Consider the following 14561-nt stretch of genomic DNA (forward strand, 5'->3'; position numbering starts at 1 on the left):
GAGTCACACAGGCTCAGATTCAAAAACGGGAACTGTTCTCAAATAAGTACAGATGTACAGCCAAAAACCACCTTTCATCAGGAGCAAAATATATTGATATGCCTGGCCAGCATCATGGATAACTGCATCAGAGCAGCACACATTAAAAACAAACAACTGGAGGTGCTTAGAGTCAATTATTTCATAAATGTGATAGAGAAATTACACAAACCAAGGACTGGAAGAAAATGTCTCTGGCAATACAGCTTATCCACAGCTTCTCTAATTCATCCATCCCTCTCACCCTCAAAGAAGGCACACGAGTACTCCACATACTTTTGAATAGGAATATGAATAACATCCTGTTCAGGATGGGCATAAGTAACAAAGCAGACTCCTGGACCCAGCACACTCCCCAGAGGAAAGTCCTTATGGGTATACACAAAATAAGGATCTCTGCACCTCGACACACTGAGTGCAGCAACTGCAACAGGAACAGGTTTGCAGACACCAGACTGAGTTAGCCTGAATCCCATCCTGCGCCTGGTACTTCCTTCTGGCTGGATCTGGATGTAAGAAGTGTTGGGTAAACATGACACGCTGGGCAAGGCACAGGGATTTCACTATGAGAGCGGACCCACGTTTTTTTAAGTTAGGCAGAGTTATTTAATTTCTTGTTTCTAAGCATTTGGTTGCACCCATTCCATATTTCCAAGCTTTTCTGCACCTTCCTCACTCCCAGGAAAATGAGATTTTCAGGCAGCAAAGTCCTATCTCCTGAAGTTCTTAATCCTGGATATATTGCTGCCAAGTGTCCCATGCCAGGGAAAAGGGCAAGTCAAGATTTGGTGCCGCAGGCTCACAACCTCACAACACTGACCATGATGCAAAGATGGGTTAGGGATTTCAAGAATAGAATTTTGCCTTGAAATCCTAATCCAAGGGCCAGACATGAAGCGCTCAGTCTTGTGTGAAAGGGACAGGAAATGAATCTGGTCAGAGACAGGATCTGATAATGCCAAACTGCAGCTTTGCTAATAGAGACAGAGATTATGCTGAGAAGAAAAGGCAATTTTATCTTTTAATTCCTTAAGATGCCCCATCCGATCCAAGGTAATTGTGCCATCGCCTTCTCACTTCTCTGATTAGTTACTCCTTCTGATAAGCCACCAGAAACCCATTTCTGAAGCACATGGCAGATTAGGAGTAAATCCTTGCACTTAATTGAAGTATAGAGGAAATGAGAGACGCTCATTTTTAATTAAGGTCAGACTCCACTTCCAAGAAAACCTTTCCTTCTCCCACAGAGGGAACAGAGAGTACTGCAGGAATGAAAGGAGCATACTGCTTCCAGTTAGAGGTAGGGAAAACCAGGGAATCCTGGTGCCCTCTGTCAGCCATCAGGTTTTTCCTCTCTTGCAGTCGGGAGAATTCAAGCAGGTTTTCAGCCATAAAGCTCTGTTGTTACTACACAGTTTCCCTGACAAGTGTGAAGTGTTGTTAACTTCTAGAGAAGCCCATGTTTAGTCTTTTTGCTCACTCAAGTTTTGTAATAATTAGCACAGAATGCCAAGAGAAGGCCTAGAGGCCTTTTATTTAAAGGCTCAGGTATTTTTAAAACTAATTATAATCTTTATGACAGACTAAACATCCTGTGATTTACTTCTAAACCAAGATTTTTTTAAAGGAAGAATGTGCAAAGCCCTCTTATTGCGCTCTAAAAAACCACAATGCAAATCCTGAGGCAAAGTGCAGAGAGAAAAAGCCAAAGTACATTCAAGGAACTCATCACATACCCTGGAGAGTAATTACAGGCTGGTTGATGAGCTCGTGCTCCCTAGCTGCCAAAACGCTGACGGGGAACTGACACAGTAGATAGCAACAATTTTGTATTAATTGCAGAGCAAAACTATCTCTAATTTGTGGGAAAAATCCTAGGGATGATCTTGTTTCTGCTTGAGTTTCTGCTTCCTGGCATTCAGCCCTGGGGGCAGGGGACAGTGTCCCTGCAGAGATTTATAGGGTGTGACACCAAAGTTGGAGTCTCACACGGGAAGGGAACAGAATGTACACAGAGGTTTCTCAGCTGCTGTCTTGCAGGTCAGTCAGATTTGATTCATGGCCACTCTATTCCATTAAAGATTTCTCTACAATTCATGAGGCTTTGATAAAATCCAAGTTCCCTATTCATAGAAAGTGTTATTTGTCAAAAACAGCATCTGGAAGAGAACAACGAAGAGAGCAGGCAGAGTGAAGCAAACACAATGACACATGACACATATATTCCATTACAGTGGTTTGGTATTTTTCTACTGGAGAAACGATTTCTTTAATTAAATATGAGCTATACAACAACCCAGCCATGCTATGCATGCTGTGCAGAGCAGCAAAGGATCTGAACTTTTGGAATTTCCTAGCTTTTGACTGCTGACTTAGCATAGCACTAAACTTCACTCTGGCACTTAATCTGTTACTATCTAGAGCTCAGATTAATATATATATATATATATATTAATTTGTGCACTTCTATAATGTAACCTCTGTCCTGGACTTTGATTATGAAACAAAACCAGGACCTGGGTCCCTTCTGCCCTGATTTTTCCACCCTTTTTACATGGTAGGTTCTGCAGACCAGCCCTTCTGACGGTACTGCAGTTGTACCACTTTAAACTTGCAGATTATTTGGTTAAAAGCAAAGAAAATAAGAGAAGGATGCAACAAGTTTCTGGTGTACCTCAGGACACACTGGGCTTGCCCCTAAAGTCCTCACTGTGCTCCACAAATGCTGTCCAGTGTCTACACACACCCTGAAGTGCACTAGGAAAAGGCACCCCATTAATACAATCCCTTTTGTGCTGGAGACCTGCTCATCCCAGCAGGAACCAGACAGAAACCTTTTAAAACTAATTCTAACCTCTATGATAGACTAAACATCCTGTGATTTACCTTTATACCTGAGCCACTGCCACTGCAGGTGTAGCTTCTACCACAGAACCTCCTCAGAGCAACCCCAGTGCAAACAGTGTCACACCGAGGGAAACCTGACCCTGCCTCTCCACCAGCTGCCAAAACCTCAGGCAGGGATGCAGGATAGAAACACCCAACCCTGTCCCTGCTGCAGCCCCTCTCCTTTAGTTATGAAACCACAGTACAAGGCATTTCATCCCCAGCAGTTTCAGCCTCTGCTCTCCAGGAAACCCCCCACTAGTTGCCAGTCCAGATTTATCCAAGCCAGCCTTCTGCCCACATACCTCCTGTGCCCTTTGCACAACTCTGACACCCTCCCATTGTGCCCAACTCCCAGGAGACAGCTTTGCCCTTTGTCTGCCCTCTCTGTGCCATTCTGAGCAAGCAATCCTGAGATATGAGACTCACCAGTTCCTGGGTCATCTCAGCTGACCTTCTCCAAACGTCCTCACTTGAATTCAGTTTGCTCTAAACATGGACAAACCCAAAGTGCATGCTGCAACCCAGGCGATGTCTCACCAGGCCAGGGACAAACTTTATGCCAAATATTATGAGCTAACATCATCTCACTCTTTCAAACAAAGCATCTGTTCCCAAAAGTTTAAAGAATAACTAGCCCACCTTCACACTCTGCGTGTTAAGATACAGCAGGAGGGAAGCCAAAAAGTAGATACAGACTGTGGTAGAAGCAGTTGGGTTGGAAGGGATCTTTAAAGATATCTAATCCAACCTCTAATCACCTCATAGCCAAGATACAGCACCGACAGCCAGGACTCCTGGCTTCCTTCTTCCAGTGGTCACTAATGTCTTTGCAACATACAGAGGGATGGTAACAGTACCTATCTGAACAGAGGGGTGGCACACCAGGAGGTTACACCACTGGTACCTCTTGAAAGTTTTGAGGTCACCAAACCAAAGACACTCAGGAGGAGCAAACCCACTCTCCTTCTGGGACACCAAGTGCAAACCCCATTCCCTCTATCCACACAAGCATCCAGCTTCCTGCTGCTGCACTGATAGCAACAGAGCAACTCTGGACACAGTTGTTCCCTGGAGCACCCTTCTCCTCCTCCCTGCTGATTCACCAGTCGCAACTCAGCCTCCCACTTAAGCAGATGACCTCTGGACTATGTGCACTAATTGCTGCTTTCTTCTGGGCCTCTTTACAAACACTGCCAGCCCTCACTCTCACTGACATATCCACACAGCTCCCACCACAGCCAGTGGTGCTGACAAGAACAGTAATCTGGAGAGTTTGCTTTCAGCCAGTATGTGTTAATCATGAAGTTTCTTAATTTATCACCCATAATCTCACTCATAGCCAGGAGTTTGGATAGCTCATGGACCTTAAAGTACAAGAAGGAACATGTCTTATTCAAATTACAACTCTATCACATTCAAATTACATCCCTATCAATGACCAAAATCATAATTTTGGCAAGTTATAATGTTGACAGATAAGATCTAATTTGATATGCTATTCCCTCCTGCCATGTAGATCCTCTTCACTCACACCCTGCCTTGCAAAAGCCAATGTTTACTTTGGATTGCACCCCATGGAGAGAGGCAAGATCCCAGCTCAAAGCCTCTGGGCACTAAGCCATACCAGCACCTGAGGATGGCTATAATACATGCAGAGGTTGGGGACTGCAGTTTCTAGGGAGTGAGAAGATGCAGTCAGATTGCACAGCAAGTGTGGAGACTGAACACACCCACTCCAGCAGGACCTGTTGGGCTGGCACAGGCAGGAGAAGCTGCCACATCTGGGCCAGGCTGTCAATCCCAGCCTCCTCCCACAGCAGCAGAGAGCCTGCTGAGCTGGGCTGCTCCACAGCCTGATTTCAATCAGCATCTCTATGCATGCACTGCCATGCCACTGGGAAGCACACACAGCAGCCCATGATGTGTAGACGCCAGCAGCCAAAAGGAAAGGGTCTGGTTAGACAGATCAGTGCTGAAAACAGGATTTCGTGGTTCATATCTCTGGAGATAAGAGCGATGAACTCAGTCTGCAAGCAGGTAGGCAGGACAGATGGATCAGCCCACCATACTCCTGGAGTACCACAGCACTGCATGTTCCAGCTGGAGCTTTAGAGTCACCACGTGTCCCTGGCTGCTCCTTCACTTCTCACAGAAACAGGCTGTTTCTATACCACTAGTGCAGGCAAAGCCACAATCATGATTTTGTACAGAGATAAAGGTATAATCTCATCTACCCAGCAAGTTAAAAGAGGCAGCCTCCCTGCATCACAATGCAGAGCACTGGCAAAACACCTCTAACACAAACTAGTCCTGTTTCAACAAAAAAGGAAGAGCAAAAAGCGAGTTGTCACCTCTAACAATGGCAATCAAAGTTGCTGGCACCCTAAGGCAGAATGTATCATAGCACTCCATAAACCTGAATCATATGATCACCCAAAAGTGCTATTTGACTTTGACATTTCCATGTAAATGTGCTAGAAGTGCTCCCACACCTTCCTGGCACCTAGCCAATGTCCTTTGGAGAGATTCAGAAATAAAAAGGGGAAAAGTGCTTGCAGATGCTTCAGAGCCGTCAACATTAAGCTTGCAGGAGGCACTGATATTGCCAGTATTGTTTACTAGAAATACAAATAAATACATGTACACATATAAACAAAGTTTTCCTATGGATGAGACTCAGCAAGTTCAAAAAGCTACTTCATAGACCCCAGTAAAAGTCCACATAAACACACGTAAAAGATGAACAGTAAAAGGCAAAACATCCGCTTCCTCTGTCTCACCAGCATATTCCACACAAGCCTGCCTTTTTGTGCCATATTGTCCATCATTAAATCTCCATTAGGGATGGCTGGTGGATTGGTCATCAGCTAAACATGCCAGACTCACCAGCTGGGAAACAAAAATCCAGAGGAAAAAAGAAAAAGGCACTTATCCAAGGTTGCAGACTGACCTGCTCCAATTTGCAAAGTAAGGATTTCAGTTATAAAACAAATAGCTGAATGCTAAATATAGACAAGGAGGAGGCTTTAATCACCAGGGCCAACTTCATGCTGACAGAAGCCACTGAGGTAGCACAATACATGATATACAACAGCCAAATATGAGGCTAAGAAGCCCATTAAACACAAGCAGAGAGGCCTATTTTTCTAGGAAGGTTTGTTCTGCAGCCAGGACAGTCCCTGAATCCAGGGGAGGCACTTGCAGGTCGTGAATGGGGAGTGTTTGCAAAGGATGGGAAAGTTTGTTTCAACAGGCAGCTGCTTTTTGTGCCTGTCAGGCTCCTGAAAAGTTTCCAGCGCTAATTAGAGGACACAGAAGTTGTCCGAGCATGATACAACAGATAAAGAGGGGAGGAATATGCCAGAGGAAGAAAAAGAACAGATCAGCCAGAGAAATCCTTTGTCAGTGACTATGCCAGAAGCTGGTGCCTCAGGCTAGAAGCCTTCCTTGCCCCACCAGAGGATGTGCTGCAAAAGAAGGCCATGCTGCAAAAGAAATTGTGTTGGTTTTTGTCAGTGAAACACCTTTGTCCTTTGCACAGAAACAGGCAGATAGACTAAGGGACAATGACAACAACAAAACAAAGGGCAAGACATGCACTACAGAAAGAGTTCAAACTGAGCCAGACTGCCCACAGAGGCTGTACAAACTCCTTCATTGCTACATTATTCATTGAAAAATAAAAATCTCCAAAACTCTGTCTTGAATGACAGCTGAAGCCAGATCCAACCTGGAACAGACAGATGGATCAGATGATTTCTTGAAGTTCCTGTGAAGTCTTTCCAGTGTAACTAATATCCACATGGTCTTTTACTACACTATGCAAGTTATTCAGTAAAATAAAATATAATTAATTTCAACCAAGAGCTCTGGCACAGGCAATACAATTTAATTTGCATTACCTTTTCAAAGGAAGCACATATCAAAGCACAGAAAATGGATTTATAAGGGCCAAAAAGGGATTTAAAAGTTCCAAGATCCACATACGCAACATCCCCAGAGCATTTAATTCACAAACCTCAAAGGAGGTCAGAATTGCAACACCCATTTTGTACCTGGGAGAAAGAGATAGAAAAGATTTTTCTCTAGATTACTGAAAAAACAATAATCAGAGATGGCACCACTATCTCCCTCCCTAACCCATCAAAGGATTTGGGAAGTCTATCTGAAGTGTTTATTTTATAGATAGAGAGTATAAATATTTTCAAAAATAGCCATTTGGCTTTCCCAGACACAAATGGAATTATCAAGGGAGTCAACAGCACAGTTCAGAACATAAACTCTCAAAATAAACCAATTTTAGATTCCCTTTGTGCCTCAGCAGACTGGGATGAGGAGATGGAGACCCCATGACTGGATCAGAACCTGCAACATGGAATTTTGCCAGTCTGTGCCACACTCCTCTGCAATTATGCAGGTGAGTGAACATTAGCTCAATAAAAATAAATCGATGAAAGGAAAGTATCACTTAATTTCAGAGCCAATTGCAGTCAGCATCATATTTTATTCCATCATTCTGAAGGAAAAAAAATGCAACAAAAATAAGACAAAGCTTGGCTTCATTTCTTCACACATCTTTCTTTGCTTATGCTGCATCTGAACCAACCATGGCTGTTTTATAGACAGTTTCATTATTTAGAATTGGACAATAAAAACCGTACCACTGTATGGGAATGATTTCCAAAACTCTGATGCAGAAACATTGTGAGTTTGTTGTAGGTTTTATTTAAAAGGGGTTTCAACAGGATCTTTTTTTTGGGGAATAGCAGAAAGTATCAGTCACATGCAATGAAGTAATTTTTCCATAACAAGAGCTACTGCACAATCATATACGAGCAAGAAATTAAATCCAGCTACGAGGGAAGTGAATTTGCTTTGTCCTGTTTAGCATCAACACTCAACAGAGCACACAGGCTGCTCTCAGCCAAGCAGGGAAAGGCTCCAAGAGCACGGGGGTACTGCAGAAAGAGACTTTGTACAATGATGCACTGAGAATTCTGTGTCTCTGTCAGTGTCAGCCACGGAGACAAGAGCTTCCACGTGGGATGGGAAGGACCCACATGGAGAAGACAGGAATAGAGGACACAAAAAAGACCAAGGCCTCCTTACTCTAACCTGGGCCTCTGGAATAAGCATGGACAGTTTATCTTCATTCAGCAACTTCATGCGGTTGTTTTAGAAAACTGACCAGTAAAACAAAGCTCAAGTCTTGCTGGAGTCTGACATCACCAGTACTATAAGCCAAGGGGCTCTCCCTGGCTAACAAGACCTGCAATTCTATGATAAATATCACAAGAACAGTAATAGAAGAGCAACAGCCAGAGACTTATTACTGGGGGCATTTAACTCAGCAACAGAGGAAAAATTGATGCTCTCAACGCATGTCAGCAACTTCCTTGGTCATTATTGTGCTCAGAGCCCTTGGGAGATGGAGAAGAAAAGAATCATAAGGTATTTATAAAAGGCATCCATGAAAAACTAAATCTCTCTATAAACATCTATAGATATCTCTATATACAAGTGCACACTAGTGTCTAATATAGAGGAGTTACAAGTCACTTTCAGGTCTAGGTACCCATATCTGGGCTTTCCCAGAGCTTTAAAGGTATTTTAAAAGGTTTAGACATTGCCATGCACTGTGTACTCTCTGCAAAGTGGTATCAACACCATGTACCTGTGGTATGGAACTTGCTTTATATATTGATTACAACACCCTCTCAAAAAAGAAAAAAAAAATCCGTGAGTTTCATGGACAGAGACAGCATTTTGATAAATAAAACCAACAACCTCAGTCAGGAGGTGGAATCCATGCCTTGACCCATTTTAACCACCTAGTAACACAAGGGAAGAATTGGCCTGGATGTCCTTACAGAGCCACATCCCTTGGAAGCAGAAAACTCCCCTTTGAGTTCTTCCTCACTTCTGCCAAACCAAAAAGCACAAGTGGGGAGAAAGAGAAAACACACCAGGAACTACTCGTTGCTGGAGTAGATTATGGCAGCCTCCAAGGCTAGAGGAGCACATGCCAACCCTCAGCCTCAGTAGATAATCCCATCCATACTGATCCTAAGAGCATCTCTTGAAACACGAGGTTTCCCTCAGTTGAAGGAAGCCCCACACAAGTGTTCCCGAGATGCTAGACAGGCTCCAGCACAGCTTCTCCCTGCCGTGCTGCAGTGGCTAGTGCTAATGTTGTCACTTGTGCTGTGTCTCAGAGCTGAGCCTTTGAAGTCCCACACTCCCAGGGATTTCTGCCAGGCAGTGACAACTTTTGTGCAAACATAGCTGTTTGATGCACACTCCCTCCTTCCTAATCCCCGGCAGGCTCTAACAGCAGGCAGGTAATTTCTTAAAATGCCATATCTCAGACCCAAATTTACAATCAGGAGCTGCACTATGTTCAAAAGCATCACCCCAGCAATGACAGGCCTGTGCTGATTAATGGGCCTCTCTTGGAGCACTGATGGGGAGAGGAATGCTGTTAGCAGGCTGCTGGGCAGAGTCTAAGGCAAACAAACCTGGGCTGACACCCCAAATATATCCACATGCAGACCTATTCTTGAGTTGCAAGTCACCCTCCCAAGGAAACACTTTAGCCAGCAGTAACGGATGGACTGGTGAAACTTGACATCCATTCCAGCAGGATGAGTTTCTGAGACAAGGTTTTTAGGCCTGTGAGACTGATGCTCAACAGAGCAGCAAATAACACTCGGTGCTGACACAGTGCTTTGTCTCCCAGCACTTCCGAAACGCTGCTGCAGGCTGCCTGGATACTGTGGAGATAACAACTCATGCCTCTACGTCCATCCCTGGATGCTGCCCCAAACATCCTTTGCTGTTTCATGTCAGGAGATGCAAGGGGCAGAGCCCTGCTCCATCTGCCTGGCTGCTCATAACCTGAGCACTATAGCAATGCCAGCAGCTCAACCTGGGCCTTCCTCAGAAGTACATCTCCTTGCAACAGACAAAAACCCCACATCAGATCCTGCAGGACGTGCTTCATGTCGATATCTGGATCGTTAAACAAGAAAAACCGAGCGAGGAGACCGAGCCCAGCAAGCAGTCAAGCTTCTCAAAGACAAAAGACAATTTTCCTCCCATTTCAAACCCAAAACTCGCTCGGCACCGAGCCGCGGATGCTGACACCCACTCCCACCTCCATCCCCACGGCATCAGGCCGCTGCCTCCCTGGCCGCTCCAACCGCGCGTTTGCCGTGACCCAGGAGTAGAGCAAGCGCCCACCCTGGGGGTGTAGGTGGGTGTGCACCCCCGGCAGCCCCGCACCCCGAAGCCCCTCCCGCCACCGGTGCTGCCCAGCCGAGGATCGCAGCCGGGATGCCGGCCCGCCGAGGATGCTCGGTGCCTTTAGAGCCCAAGGACAATGCGCGGCGGCCGAGCCTCCCATCGGTACCGAGCGGCGCATCCCCGCTGCCCGGGCTCCTCCCGCACCTTCTCCATTCATCCCTCCTTTGTTGCGGCGCGGGCTGGCCGGGCGCTGCCGTCCCTCCCGCCGTCCCCCTTACCCTCGGGCTGCCCGCCGGAGCGGAGCAGGAGGTTCGGTGCCGCCGCAAGATGCGACCCCGGCCGGCGGCCGCCCTGCCACTCCCTGCGCGGCCGAGCCGAGAGCCGGGAGGAGGGAGCGGGGAGCCGGGAGGAGGGATCTGGGCGGCGGCTCGGAGCGGCGGAGGCGGAGGAGGATGCGGGCCCGGGGGAGGATGTGGGGCCGGCACCGCCGCTCCCTCCGTCCCTCCCGCCGCACGGCCGGGCCCGCACGAACAAAGGGGCCGGTCCGGGGCCGCCCCGCGCCCAAATCCTCCTGGTCGCCGGGCCCCGGCGCCGCCCGAAACCGGGGGAGAGGGTGGAACGGCAAAACGGAGGCTCCTCCTGGCTGCCCGCAGCCCCGAGCGCTCCTGTCTTAAAACCCGAAATAATTGTAAGCTCACCTTTCGCTGGCTGCAGCCGCCGCCTCCCTCCCCGCGGCACTGGGAAGGAGGAACTCTCCAAACACACCTGAATTTAGGTGGTTTTGATTGATACAAGAAGGGCAAGAGAATCTGGTGGTGCTTCCTGGAGAAAAGGAAAGAGCCCTAATTAGCCGGGATTTAACGCGGAATGCAGCAAGGGGAACCCACCTGCAGCTTTAGAAGCTCGTTCATTCAAAGCCAGGCTGGCCGGGCTGAGGTGGTGATCACCACTTAGCCCTCACCACCTCCTGCTGTTCCCTCGCAGAGCCGTACCTGGGCTGACACTGCACGGAGGTACAACTGAGCAGGGCCATAGAATCACTCAGGTTGGAAAACTCCTTTAAGATCATCGAGTCCAACCATTCCCCCAGCACTGACAATGCCACCACTGACCCATGTCCCCAAGTGCCAATTGTACACATCTGTTAAATCCCTCCAGGGATGGTGCTTCCACCGCTGCCCTAGGCAGCCTGTGCCAGGGCTTCACAGCCCTTTTGATGGGGAAATTTTCCACGATATCCAATCCAAACCTCCCCTGATGCTACTAGAGGCCGTTTTCTCTTGTCCTGTCCCTTGTTCCCTGGGAGCAGAGCCTGACCCCATCTGGCTGCACTGTCAGGGAGTTGTGGGGAGTGAGAAGGTCTCCCCTGAGCCTCCTTTTCTCCTGGAAAAGGAGTCCCCCCAGCTCCCTCAGCCACTCATCATCAGACTTGTGCACCAGACCCTTTTCACCTCTGCTGCCTTTCTCTGAACATGTTCCAGCACCTGTCTAGTGCCTGTGCCCTGAAACTGCATCCCTAGTTTAGACAGCAGTGGAAGTGCTTTGCACAAGGGCTATAACTCTACTCACTGTACTTTACTACCTCTACAGACACCCCACATCACCCAAGGGGCAGCCCAGGAGATTTTGCACATTAGATGCTATGGTGGAAGGCCCCAGGGAATACAGAAACAGAGAAGGGTTCCCCCCAGCTGTAATCTCAAGATTTGTTGCTGGGACTCTGCTCTGTTTTGCCTGCGGGGACCCAAAAAAGCAGAGGGGAGATAGAAATGAAGGAGGTGCAGGCACCAAAGCACAGAAGAATGGAGCTGAGGTCAACAAAGCATCACCCAGAATATGAGATTTGACAGTCCTGGCCTTAGCAAGACGATCCAGCCCCTGGAGGCAGCCATTGGCATCCTCATGTTCCATCTTGCAGAGGGGAAGCCAAAGTAAGGAGAAGTGAAATGGCTGGTCCAAGCCAAAAATAGAACCTGAACCACCTGACTTCAACGCCTCTGCTTCAACTGCTAGTTCACTGTCTTTCCCTGACATTTTCCTACATCCAAGCTCAAGTCATTGCTTTGTGGTTCTGGATACAAGAATTTTTGTCTCCTCTCTAATCTGTAGTTGCCTAGGGAGACAGTGTGTCGCCAGGAGAAGAGCTAGATGAGAAGGTGCCTGTTGAATAAGGCTTGGACTTCAACAGGACCTCTCACTTCTCCATCCAGCTCCAGCCCTGATTTGCCAGCTCAGTCAGTCCCTATCCTTAGGTCTCTTTCCTTATCCAAATGGTGGTAGAGCAATGATGGTGAGCTCCCTTTGTGAGATGAACAAGCAGCTTTACATGCAGACATGCATTTGGTAAGGAGGAGTGTAAATTTAAAGCAGTTCTGGGGAAAAAAAAAAAATCCGCTTTAATATTTTCAGGTGCTTCAGGGTAGGATTTCAAATCAGGAATTGCTTAGAAGTTAAACCTCATTTTTGATCAATTGTACATTTTTATGCTTAATCTTATATACACTGATTTGTTCCTAGTACAAATAATTTCCACATAAATATTTAAATTACAGCCCTGTGTCTACATGATGACAAAGAAGGTCAGCAAGTCTGGGATTCTATTTAGTTTGCCAATAGTCTGTGGTACACACAGCAGCTCTGGGAGGAGAATCAAGCCCACTGGCTTCAATATGATGAAGCTAGAAAAAATTTCACAGCTCTTAAGTAATTTCCTTGAATCATTTTGACAAATCTGCCTCTCTGACTAAACTTTCTCAGGGGAATTTCCAGGGAGAGCAAGAAAGATCATCCAGGGACAGAGCTCTGGCAGTGATGTGGCTGAAGTGCCCACAGACTTGAATTTGTGTCTTTTCTATCAAGTGCTCTCCCACAAAGCTGTCCCTCAGCTTTTGTTGTACCTGTTTATCACAAAGCTTCAGGATGACTATAAATGTTGAAATTCCATCATCCCACAGATGCTACTATTTCCCAATAACCGTTTATTTATTCACAGAGGCTTGTGTGCAGGCAAACAACTCTGCACTGATGTCCCAGACATGGGAGAGCACAGGAGACACTTAAGTTTCAGCCTATGAAGATGTGAAGACCTGTTAATATTACATAGGTGAGCAGAGTCATGACTTTATTTAAAGCATGTAGAGAGCTGGTATGTGATCTCTGACATCTCTGGGCTATCCTGTTTGCCTGATAATACTATTATCCTCTTCTGTGATACCTTGTTTTGAAAAGTGGCTTCTCACAGATAGTCAAAACTGTCTCCACTTGACTGATCCATTATTGTGATTTGATGAGTATTTGCATTAGCTGTTGGGATCTCTAAAAAACTTCACTGCCGTTTTCTTTTAAATTATTCTGACAAACTCTAGCATTACACAGACAATGTAATTTAAAAACCAAGGGAATACTCACACCTGCATCTAGGGAAACAAAAAGAGCAAACATTTTGTGTTTTGCTGTTATCTATATTGTTCAAATGTTCAAGTAATGTAAACGTTCAAGTACCTTTCCATTTTATTCACCAGCAGCAGGAGATGAAGCACCTCTCCACAAAGAGCTGATGAGACACTCAACTTGTCACATACCAGTAAGTTACCCACCCTAACACCCTAATCCTGCACTTGTTCCCAAAAGGCAGCAACCTTTTAAAGGTGACAGTTGACATATAGCCACAAGAAGGGGTGACATCAAGACCCCAGATGCCAACAATGGCTTCAGAGTTGAATCCTTTCATTCTTTTCCCTACCACATGCCTAGGAATCCCTGCCTATGTACCATGAGAACTGATGGTGGCAGAAACTACATTTGAAAATATTGTGCAACTTCATTACTGTCAACTTTCAGTTACGTGATTTCCGATGCCTCAAAGGTACAGCTGTAATGACAGCATGTGCTCCTACTGTTCATTCAGGCTGACACTATAAATAGCTTGCTGCATTTGGGGGCAGAACATGAAATTCCAGCATTGGTGGGAGGAACAAGATTAAAGCAGTGATCTTCAGAAAAGCTGTTTTTTTCCTTTGATTACAGAGCTGCTGAAAGATCTTATCTTGAGGATCAGTGGCTGCTTTAGGCCTTACTCATTCTAGGCCAAGACTAAAGCTCAAAAACGTCTTGTAAACAGTCTTAAAATTAAAATTAAGATACTGCACAGTTGCAACGATTCAGCCAAGTGGCAACATGTTTTCAGGCATTTGTTATCTGACCCAGAGCCACCACAAAGCCTCTAATATCCAGCAGATTCTGTTGTGTCTAGATAGGTGAGAGAAACTTCTCATCTACAGACATTTATATCTGAGCCAACTGTCTAGACTTCCTATATAATGAGTGCAGAGGAACAGGCACTGGGGTGGAATTCCCCTCATGGTACGGCAGACACCTAGAATGGATTA

General features: G+C 46.2%; 1 protein-coding gene across 5 annotated transcripts in view; it reads right to left on the minus strand.

The window, feature by feature from the left end:
* Window positions 1-11054, minus strand: part of CLIP2 (CAP-Gly domain containing linker protein 2) — a 69827-nt gene extending 58773 nt beyond the window's left edge. Inside the window, exon 1 of one of the 5 annotated variants that reach the window (XR_014855864.1) lies at window positions 10452-10769. The gene's annotated coding sequence lies outside the window, so the exon portion shown is untranslated. Of the gene's footprint in view, window positions 1-10377; window positions 10770-10871 lie in introns of those variants that run through there. The other 4 variants (XM_085078831.1, XM_085078832.1, XM_085078830.1 and 1 more) reach the window with 4 other exon arrangements.
* Between the last annotated feature and the right edge of the window lie 3507 nt (window positions 11055-14561).

This window comes from Lichenostomus cassidix, chromosome 19 (genome assembly GCF_008360975.1).
Source record: "Lichenostomus cassidix isolate B80296 chromosome 19, HeHo_3.0, whole genome shotgun sequence".
Classification (NCBI taxonomy): domain Eukaryota; kingdom Metazoa; phylum Chordata; class Aves; order Passeriformes; family Meliphagidae; genus Lichenostomus; species Lichenostomus cassidix.